The 10,987-nt window shown below is 35.9% G+C and overlaps 1 protein-coding gene across 1 annotated transcript in view; it reads left to right on the top strand.

Moving 5' to 3' along the window:
- Window positions 1-4,199: 4,199 nt before the first annotated feature.
- The window catches only part of LOC106465184 (suppressor of lurcher protein 1-like), a 78,480-nt gene continuing 71,692 nt past the window's right edge, over window positions 4,200-10,987 (top strand). The window contains exon 1 of the mRNA XM_022393034.1: window positions 4,200-4,860. The gene's annotated coding sequence lies outside the window, so the exon portion shown is untranslated. The remainder of the gene's footprint in view (window positions 4,861-10,987) is intronic.

Below are 10,987 nucleotides of genomic sequence, written 5' to 3'. Positions count from 1 at the left end.
GATTGACCGTCACTTATTAACGCCCCCACGGGTTTTGGGGCGAGCATGTTTGGTGTGACGGGGATTCGAACCCGCGACCCTCAGATTGCAAGTCGAGCGCCCTAACCACCTGGTCATGCCGGGCCAACCCACCAGTTAATAATTAGCGACGGTTATGCACCAGTTTAACGTATCATACATTAATAATTTTTAATTTCATAAACAACAATTATTATGGAACTACCTTAATTAACTTAATTAAGATTAACTTTACAGAATCAACTGGCGACAACTATATTTATTATTATAACCAATTTAGATAATTTGATGACAAATAAAAAATATCTAGTGCTAATCAGGTTTATTAGTTAGAGCCAATTCATGCCCCATTACCTAATCAGGTTTATTAGTTAGAGCCAATTCATGCCCCAGTCCATAATAAGGTTTATTAGTTAGAGCCAATTCATGCCCCATTCCATAATCAGGTTGATTAGTTAGAGCCAATTCATGCCCCATTACCTAATCAGGTTTATTAGTTTAAGCCAGTTCATGCCCCATTACCTAATCAGGTTTATTAGTAAGAGCCAGTTCATGCCCCATTACCTAATCAGGTTTATTAGTAAGAGCCAGTTCATGCCCCATTACCTAATCAGGTTTATTAGTTAGAACCAATTCATGCCCCATTACCTAATCAGGTTTATTAGTAAGAGCCAGTTCATGCCCCATTACCTAATCAGGTTTATTAGTTAGAGCCAAATTACGCCCCGTTACCCCAATACATATATACTGAGGGTTAGGGCGCTCGACTTGCAGTCTCAGGGTCGCGGGTTCGAATCCCCGTCACTGAACACGCTCGTCCTTTCAGCCATTGGATCGTTATAATGTGACGGTCAATTCCACTATTCGTTGGTAAAAGAGTAGTCGGTGAGTTGTGTTAACTAGCTGCGCTGTCACTGCTAAATTAGGGACGGCAAGCGTAGATAGTCCTCGAAACCACGCGCATAATGTAATTCCATTGGCTGGGTTCTGTTTATGAACTTGGAAGTCAAGTACAGTTGAGGCACTCCGGAAAACTTGACAAGATAACGGTTTTAAACTTGACCTCATGTTATTCCGAAATATTCCAACTATAGAGGATAATGACAGTTATAAGAGTGACCGTGATTAACGATGGAAGAAGTGCACCATGGGACATTGTTCTGATAAAGCATGATTATATGATTAATAACAGTTCCAAAATTCATTTGTACATCCTTAAGTTATTTAAGTTTTTAAACAGTTACTAGGTTTTATAATCGGAATGCACAGTGCTTGAGACGTTCGGAGAGCACAGTCGAATAAAGTTTGACTACAGATATACCGGTCACAATGTAATTAAGACTAACTTAAGGAACTCGTTTTAGTAAAGATTAGAAAGGCTGTTATGATACAATAACCATAAATAATGATAGTTAGAAAATTAGCAATGGAAGAGCCAGGAAAAGTGAACACATTGTTAGCAATCAACACTGGTATAGCGAGGATTAAAAGTGACAGCGTGGAAAGTATGTTATCCTCAAAAATAAATAGTGTCATAACAACATAAAAATAAATAACAATGCAAGCGAAGTTTTGTTTAATTACAAATCATTGAGCCAAGAGATTCGTGAATAACTTCCCTGCCACTGCTGGTATTCCCAAGGCACAGATGACATGTTGTAGAACGCTTTTACGGTTTGAACGCAGGTTCCAAAACGACTTATATTTCACATCGGATTTTATCAGTAATTATAATCATCAAAAGAAAAAAAAAATTAACACACCATTCTCACGACAACGAGTCCAAGCTCCTCATTTCGATAACTAGAAGACTAATTAGAATTTGTGAAGTTTGGAACGAAATCTACGCCTTCCCCTAGCTTCTAATACAAACCTTCTTTAAAACATTTCCCACACTTGTCAGTTTGGTGCACGTGCACATGAACATGATGACAAATGAATGGTTTCTACCTGAACCCTATTTAAAATGTAATGATAAAGAAAAGAAGAAACTGGGAAAATCGATCTGTACATATAACAGAAAAATTATATAATTTCGTTTTCGTTTTAATCCACGTTTTCTTTCTTCGATGTCGATGAAATAGAAACAAAAAAGGTGTTAGGGGAGAAAATGAGAAAACAAGATACACACGTTTGAAGTAGTGACGAAACAGAGAGAGAAAAAAACTGTATTGATTCTTCCCGACAAGACTTTAAGTTAAATTTATGCTCAAAATTATGCGAAAATTACACCCTCTTCTACCGTTAGGCTTTTCACTTACAAACACAACACATAATGAAATATATCTGTAATATTAAACAAAACAACAACAGCAACCAAACACCATGGTATATAAGCCACACCATGTTTTACTTAACATCTTTAATGCATATATATATATAGAGCCAAGTATACTACCCAGTAAAGTAACTTCTATCCATGTGTAGGAGGAGAACCAAGTAGGCTAACCAATAACAAGTCAGCAAGATGAAATACTAACCAATAACAAGTCAGCAAGATGAAATACTAACCAATAACGAGTCAGCAAGATGAAATACTAACGAATAACAAGTCAGCAAGATAAAATACTAACCAATAACAAGTCAGCAAGATGAAATACTAACCAATAACGAGTCAGCAAGATGAAATACTAACCAATAACAAGTCAGCAAGATAAAATACTAACCAATAACAAGTCAGCAAGATGAAATACTAACCAATAACAAGTCAGCAAGATGAAATACTAACGAATAACAAGTCAGCAAGATAAAATACTAACCAATAACAAGTCAGAAAGATAAAATACTAACCAATAACAATTCATTAAAATGAAATATGTATTAGTAAGGTAATGTCCGTCTCTATGGCATAGAGTTAAAAATAAACAAAATAATTTCTATTTCAGTAATTGTTATTTTTAAACTCTTTTCACGGAGTTTCCTTCAGATAAATTATTTGAGATGAAAACAGGAATAACATTAAATTTTAATCGTGTGTAATTAAAGATATCTGTTATTTAGTTTTCCTCGTTTATTGAGAACAGTAACAGAAACTTACAATAGCAACGTTTTTAGTCACGTATCTGTCACTAGGTGGCACTACCATAACAACTGGTAAGATCAGTAAGGAGAATATGAGTATATTTTAATCAAACTTCCCTTTACACATTCTAACGTAACATATTCTCAATAAATATAGTAACAAAAAATATATTTTGCTGTATTTATTTACAAATCTATCTCTAGAGGGAAATCAATTAGTTCCTTAATTACTTCAAAGATGGCGCTGTGTACACGGTGCGTGTATATGTGTGTGTGTGTATAATTCACGAAAAAAACACAGTGTTGTTCACATTAAATTACGTGATATTATTATCTAACATTTAGATCCCCCACGTTACACCTAGCAACCTAATTATGTAAGATAATGAACGAATTGCTTTGAGAGGTTATTCTGTTTTGTTAGTCCTAAGACGTCGTTACATGAAAGAGAGAGAACCACTAGTGTATATATATTTTTTTAAAATATAAGATCTTCAACTTTTGGTAATGTTCATGATTATTATTATTTACCCCCCCCCCTATTTTTCTGTAACGACCTATAATAAAACAGTATATACTGGCTTCAAGTAAGTTCTTCCAAGTCTTGTTATCATAATGTGAAAATGTCAGTTTGTTTAATATCTATAGCCCTCCAGTTCCCATAGCAACCGTAATATCGTCCCGAAAGCACATTTCGATAATGTTGTCGTTTCAGTACTTACAACCCGAACCTTGTTTAATGGAAAACATGTTTACATTTTGACTGATTTTCGTTCCTCCGACCCTAAGGTCAGATATGTAGCCGAGAGTGTATCGTGACGTCATATATATGCCTCTACGTCAGTTCGTTGTTCACGGCAGATCGTTTCAAGTTGTCAAAAAAGACATTATGGAACAAATAATGAAATATAACCAGTACAAAATGGTTTTACTTTAGAATATTTTTTACTTCTTCTTCGTACTTTATATATATAAAAAAAAAAATCTAATGAGCGTGAACAGGCTGAGTCGTGTAACGTTATGTGATGTATACACTAATACATTTTATTACATCCCGGGGCTAGGTTAAGCGTCATATCCTATAATCAGATACTGTCGGTCATAAATAAGGAAATACATTTTTAAAGCATATTAAGCCTCTGACGGTAAAGGCCAAGACGTAATATTAGCGCGCCGAGCTGTTATGATGATTTCAACTGTTCTTAATGAAGATATAGGAAAGTGCTTTTTTTACGTTAATTCGATTCTGTAGCCATCTGGAGCTTCTGTAGATTGGGATATCTTAACATTACAACGTCCGCTTGCTTCGTTTCGCCTGGAGCGATGTAACAAACGACCATTAGGTTTCGGTCGTTTTGCGTTACATTTTACGTGTCTCTCTCTAACTCTTCAGGTCTTTCACGAGCGCCATCTGTGGACTTTATGTCGCACATTATCAACGGAGTCGGGCATTCGTCACGAGACCACAACGTTTAGCACGTTCGTCGCGTAGAGAACATTAGTGCGATCGCGTCTCCGAACGATCTCTCCCGTGCGTCTCGCTGTCGAATGTAGCTCATCTTCCCGCGTTAAACGCGCTTGTCGGTGTCTGTAACGTCATTTCAACGCAGTAACTGAAAACAGCTCCTGCTTAACTACTGGTAGAACAGTAGAGAAAAGAAACTCTAATCGGTTTACAGAAAGAGCCAATCCGGTTTCGACGAGGATATAAGTTGCCCATAACTTCTTCCATCGAAACGTCTTCGTTATTATGTATCAGCAGGTGAAAAACTGTTAGAAACGGACTGGGAACAGCGGCCAGGATTTTTCAAACTTTCACAAGTAAGTCCTATAAACAGACAACCAATCACGACATTGCTATACAAACCATGAGTACTAACTACTTAGAACGTTATAACTTTGTATGTAACGAAGTAACTTTCCTGTCCATTCGTAACCGAAAATATCTGTGTGTCTTTAGGCCTATTTTTCCACTTCTCTGTTTGTCTATTTGTTTATGTACTTGACAATATGTCTGTAGGCTTACCTACGTATTTATCTGTCTGTTTAATTATTTGCTTTCTCCATAACTTTCTATTTTCTGTCTACCTGTATCTCCATCTGTTTATCTATATGTACGTCTAGTTGTCTGTCTATTAAAGTGAATGATTTCTATATTTATGAGAAACCAAATCTTTATTTGAACTCACTCAAGTGATCATGCTCTTGTTTCTTTATATATAAACTGACAGGAAAGAAAGCTTGTTTTTTTGTATTTTTGGTGGTGCTACTGCCCACAGACTAAATGAGGATTGGACGTATAACAAGTACCATGTGTAACAAATACCCTGTTTAACAAGTACCCTGTGTAACAACTACCCTGTGTAACAAGTATCCCGTGTAACAACTACCCCGTGTAACAAGTATCCTGTGTAACAAGTACTCTGTATAACAAAATAACCTGTGTAATACGTATTCTGTATAACAAATACACTGAGTAACAAGTATCCTATTTAACAACTCCCCAGTGTAACAAGTACCCCGAGTAACAACTACCCTGTGTAACAAGTATCCTGTGTAACAACTACCCCGTGTAACAATACTCTGTATAAAAAAGTAACCTGTGTAACAACTACCCCGTGTAACAAGTATCCTGTGTAACAACTACCCTGTGTAACAACTACCCAGTGTAACAACTACCCTGTATAACAAGTATCCCGTGTAACAAATACCCCCAGTGTAACAAGTACTCCGTGTAACAAGTATCCTGTGTAACAAGTACTCTGTATAACAAAGTAACCTGTGTAATACGTATTCTGTATAACAAGTACCCACGTGTAACAACTACCCCGTTTAACAACTACCCCGTGTAACAAGTATCCTGTGTAACAAGTACCCCATGTTTGAGCATAAACGATTGAATGTACCACAAGATTATAGAAGTTCGATTTTTTGTTGCAAATTATCGCACTAATTTTTGACATCTTGGTGATACAACTTTAAAACTGGTATTTATTTTCGATTTAAACCGCTAGGGGTTTTAATGTTAATAAGATTAGTCGATCATCAGTTTATATAGCATTGTTAGCACTACTACGGATACTTTATCATGGAAAACGTTTTTTGTTTTGTAACATTACTTTGTTAAGTTGAAGATTATCGTTCCTGTTGTGTGTTATTGGATATTAAATAATTTTAATATTATTATCGGCACTGATGTGCCTTTTAGGTAACCTGTTCTGTACTTTAACTTAAAGTTGTATTTTGTCTTGGAACTTCACTATATGCAGTACGGAGATTGAGGGTACGGAATTTTAAACCCGTATGAAATAATATGTGACACATAGGACAACTTACCACGTTAGAGACCTGAAGAGTTCAGGTAAACCTGTCCCTAATTTTGACCTACTGACCAGAAGGAAGATACCTAGTCAGTAACACCATCCGCCACATGATCTTTATCCAACTTGGAACAGAATAACGGTATTTACTGACCAGAAGGAAGATACCTAGTCAGTAGCACCATCCGCCACATGATCTTTATCCAACTTGGAACAGAATAACGGTATTTACTGACCAGAAGGAAGATACCTAGTCAGTAGCACCATCCGCCACATGATCTTTATCCAACTTGGAACAGAATAACGGTATTTCCTACCTCTCTGTATAACGTATGACAGTGAGAAGCGTGTTCAGTGACGAACCTTGGACCTCGCTCTTTATAGCCCGGCCTACGGTGATTGAAAAGCTGAAAAAAAAACACGCCGGCGAGGATCGTTCGTAGCCCATTTTCTGTAGATTTTCAAGCCAACTTGTATTAAACGTAGAGGGGGGTAATATATTTATATATATATTATATTATTGTTGTATTTATTTATCGTTAAATTACTGTAAACGGCAAGTGACCCTAGTGACAAAATGGGTTTCTGAAAGTAAAAATCGTAAAAAAAGTAGACCCAGAAAAGGTAAACAAATGAAACGTGTAAATATGGACATAGACGGGAGAAGAGACGAACTGGGATTTTTTTTTTTTTTTTTGGTAAATTTCTTCAGAAATAAGGACGTACTCACTGAAGCAACTTGAATAAGGAAAAATTATGTTAATGAACTAGAATGTATTCTAGAACAGCGGTTCTCAATCTGCGGTCTGTGGAAGCGATAGTCGAGTGTATGGATTTCATGGTGTTCCTCCGAGATATAAAAAAAACCCCAAAACATCAGATTGTTAGTGAACTTAAAAACTTTGAGAATCACAGCTCTAGAACAGCGGTTCTCAATCTGCGGTCTGTGGAAGAGATAGTCGAGTGTATGGATTTCATGGTGTTCCTCCGAAGTATAAAAAAAACCCCAAAAACATCAGATTATTAGTGAACTTAAAAACTTTGAGAATCACAGCTTCAGAAGACTTTTTTGATATTATTATTATTTGATCATCAAAGTTTCTAAAAATATCGGATTCTCTTCCAGTACTTTTTATTACTTTTTCAGTCAGATAAAATATTCGGAATGGAATCCTATCCACCCCCTAACCCCCGGTAGCTCAGTAGTAAGTCTGAGACCTTAAACGCTAAAAATCGGGTTTCAATACCTGCGGTAGGCACGACACGGATAGCCCATTGTGACGATAATAAAATATGCTGATCCTAGGTTACAATAGATTACAATAGTCTAGTAGCTCAAGTGAATCTTTGTAGACTCTCTTTTTTTTGTATTAGGCGTTTCTAACGAGGGAGGAACGGTTGTCTTAGATACATACTAAGTAGTTTGATAAATTATGGTAGAAAAAAAACACAAAGTAGGAGATATAATGACATAGCTACATCAACCAAACAAGAAACGTTTCGTTCTTGTTAAGTGCATAACTACATCAACCAGACAAGAAACGTTTCGTTTTTGTTAAGTGCATAGCTACATCAACCAGACAAAAAACGTTTCGTTTTTGTTAAGTGCATAGATACATCAACCAGACAAGAAACGTTTCGTTCTTGTTAAGTACATAGCTACATCAACCAGCAAAAAACGTTTCGTTCTTGTTAAGTGCATAGCTACATCAACCAGACAAAAAACGTTCGTTTTGTTAAGTGCATAGATACATCAACCAGACAAGAAACGTTTCGTTTTTGTTAAGTACATAGCTACATCAACCAGACAAGAAACGTTTCGTTTTGTTAAATACATAGCTACATCAACCAGACAAGAAACCTTTCGTTCTTGTTAAGTACATAGCTACATCAACCAGACAAGAAACGTTTCGTTTTTGTTAAGTACATAGCTACATCAGCCAGACAAACAACGTTTCGTTCTTGTTAAGTACATAGCTGCATTAACCAGACAAGAAACGTTTCGTTCTTGTTAAGTGCATAGCTACATCAACCAGACAAACAACGTTTCGTTTTTGTTAAATACATAGCTACATCAACCAGATAAAAAACGTTTCGTTTTTGTTAAATACATAGCTACATCAACCAGACAGGAAACGTTTCGTTCTTGTTCTGTACATAGCTACATCAACCAGATAAAAAACGTTTCGTTCTTGTTAAGTACATAGCTACATTAACCAGACAAGAAACGTTTCGTTCTTGTTAAGTGCATAGCTACATCAACCAGACAAACAATGTTTCGTTTTTGTTAAATACATAGCTACATTAATCAGACAAGAAACGTTTCGTTCTTGTTAAGTGCATAGCTACATCAGCCAGACGAAAAAAACGTTTCGCTTTTGTTAAATACATAGCTACATCAACCAGACAAAAAACGTTTCGTTTTTGTTGAGTACATAGCTACATCAGCCAGACGAAAAAAACGTTTCGTTTTTGTTAAGTGCATAGCTAGACAATGAACAATCTGTGTCTGCCCACCACGGGTATAGAAACCCGATATTAAGCGTCGTAAGCCTGCACACTAATCCCTGATCCTTTGGGGGACTCCAGGCAAAATAAAACTTTTTATGTGATTTCAAATAAGACTAAAGCCAGCGGTGTTAGAATGCTTAATTTTAACTTGATAACGAGGAGCCCACTTTTGAGAAAATAAAAGTTTTGAGACGGCTTGACTGAGTAATAAAAAACTTCATTATAACAGTACGACGTTTCTGTACCTGAGGATGATAAAATATTGTCGAAACGTCGTACAGTTATAACAAAGTTTTTCATTACTCAGTCAAGCCGTCTCAAAACTTTTAAGATTTAATTTTGTTTGTTCGAAGGCACAAAGCTACAAAATGGGCTATTCGTGTTGAGTGCCAGACGGGTATCGAAACCCGGTTTTTAGCGTTATAAGATTCGAAGACTTACCGTTGTGCCACAAAACTGCACAATGCGCTATCTGTGCTGTGTCCACCACGGGTATCGAAACCAGAGTTTTAGCGATATAAGTCTGCAGAATTACAGCTGATCCACTGGCGGGGGCAGAAGACTTAATAGAATTGTGTTTGGGCAAAATTATGAGACGTGTGTTGTCAAGAGCGTCTTGCTGTTGAAGACATTAATAATAATTCTTTAAAAAACGTGTAAAATTATCTTAGATTTACAACACTCGATAAAAGATAATGCCAAGAAGTAAAGACATTTGTGTAACAAATAGACAGGACTAATTCTAAAAACTGCTGAAAACTACGAAGGAAAACTTTCCAAATTCCGACTGTTTACAGGACTAGATGAATGTAGTACGAGTTTCAGTCTGTCTCTTTTTTTTTCAATGTAATATTAGCTAAGTTAATACTGGATTTCAACGTGAATGTAAAGAAAACAAAAACATATTCAAAAGGATTAAATATTTAAAATTCGGGTTATAGGAGAATATAATTTAACCAGAGACATATTGTGTGGCATATGTTTTATTCAGAAAAGTTTGGACATGATATAGGACGTTTAAAAAACTATCAGAGAAAAGTTTGACTATGTTCTTCGTTATTGTCATTCCGCACACAAAGCCTAACCCTAAATAAAACTACTGCAAACATATGAAGCCTAACCCTAAATGAAACTACTGCAAACATATGAAGCCTAACCCTAAATGAAACTACTGGGAACATATGAAGCCTAACCCTAAATGAAACTACTGCGAACATATGAAGCCTAACCCTAAATGAAACTACTGGGAACATATGAAGCCTAACCCTAAATGAAACTACTGCGAACATATGAAGCCTAACCCTAAATGAAACTACTGCGAATATATGTTCATTGATTCTTTCAAGATCCTGGACACTGACATGCATTTCATTTATATTTCTGATCTAGTTTTGTGGAAACAAAGACAAAGAAGAGGAATATAAACAGCACTAACACGCGGCATAATACAATTTTTAAACGCCCAGTTCAATGTTTAAACTTTTATGAATAAACCTTATGGCTTTAAACGATCTTCTGACGAAATGTTACTCCGTTAGAACAAGTAGTTTTTGAAATAGAGTTTCACCGTTTTTTTGTACTTAAGCACAAAGCTACGCAATGGGCTATCTGTGCTCTGCCCATCACGGTATCGAAATACCGCTGTGCCACTCGGGGGCAATATAGTTTCATTTTGGCGTTTTCAAAATAATAACCTTAAAACAAATGAATTTTATATTATATCAAAATGACTGCTAACAATTTAAATAACTTAGCAGGTTTCGTTGTTTAACGTCTATTTATTAGAAGTTTTTTAAATGTGTGTTTACAACATTTTTTTTACCCTTGAAGGAAGTATTTAGCTTAGAACGCAAAGTCTATATAAAAACAGCTGGAAAGTGGTCAAGCAGTCATTATGTCAATATAACAGCTGGAAAGTGGTCAAGCAGTCATTATGTCAATATAACAGCTGGAAGATTCTCAAGCTTTCATTATGTCTGTATAAGAACAAATGGAAGATTGTCAAACAGTCATGATATCTATATAAAAACAACTGGAAGGTTGTCAAGTAGTCATGATATCTATATAAAAACAACTGGAAGGTTGTCAAGTAGTCATGATATCTATATAAAAACAAC

Source organism: Limulus polyphemus, unplaced genomic scaffold, assembly GCF_000517525.1.
Source record: "Limulus polyphemus unplaced genomic scaffold, Limulus_polyphemus-2.1.2 Scaffold1861, whole genome shotgun sequence".
Taxonomy (NCBI): domain Eukaryota; kingdom Metazoa; phylum Arthropoda; class Merostomata; order Xiphosura; family Limulidae; genus Limulus; species Limulus polyphemus.
Note: the sequence above shows the minus strand (reverse complement) of the source record. Positions and strands in the feature narration are given on the sequence as shown.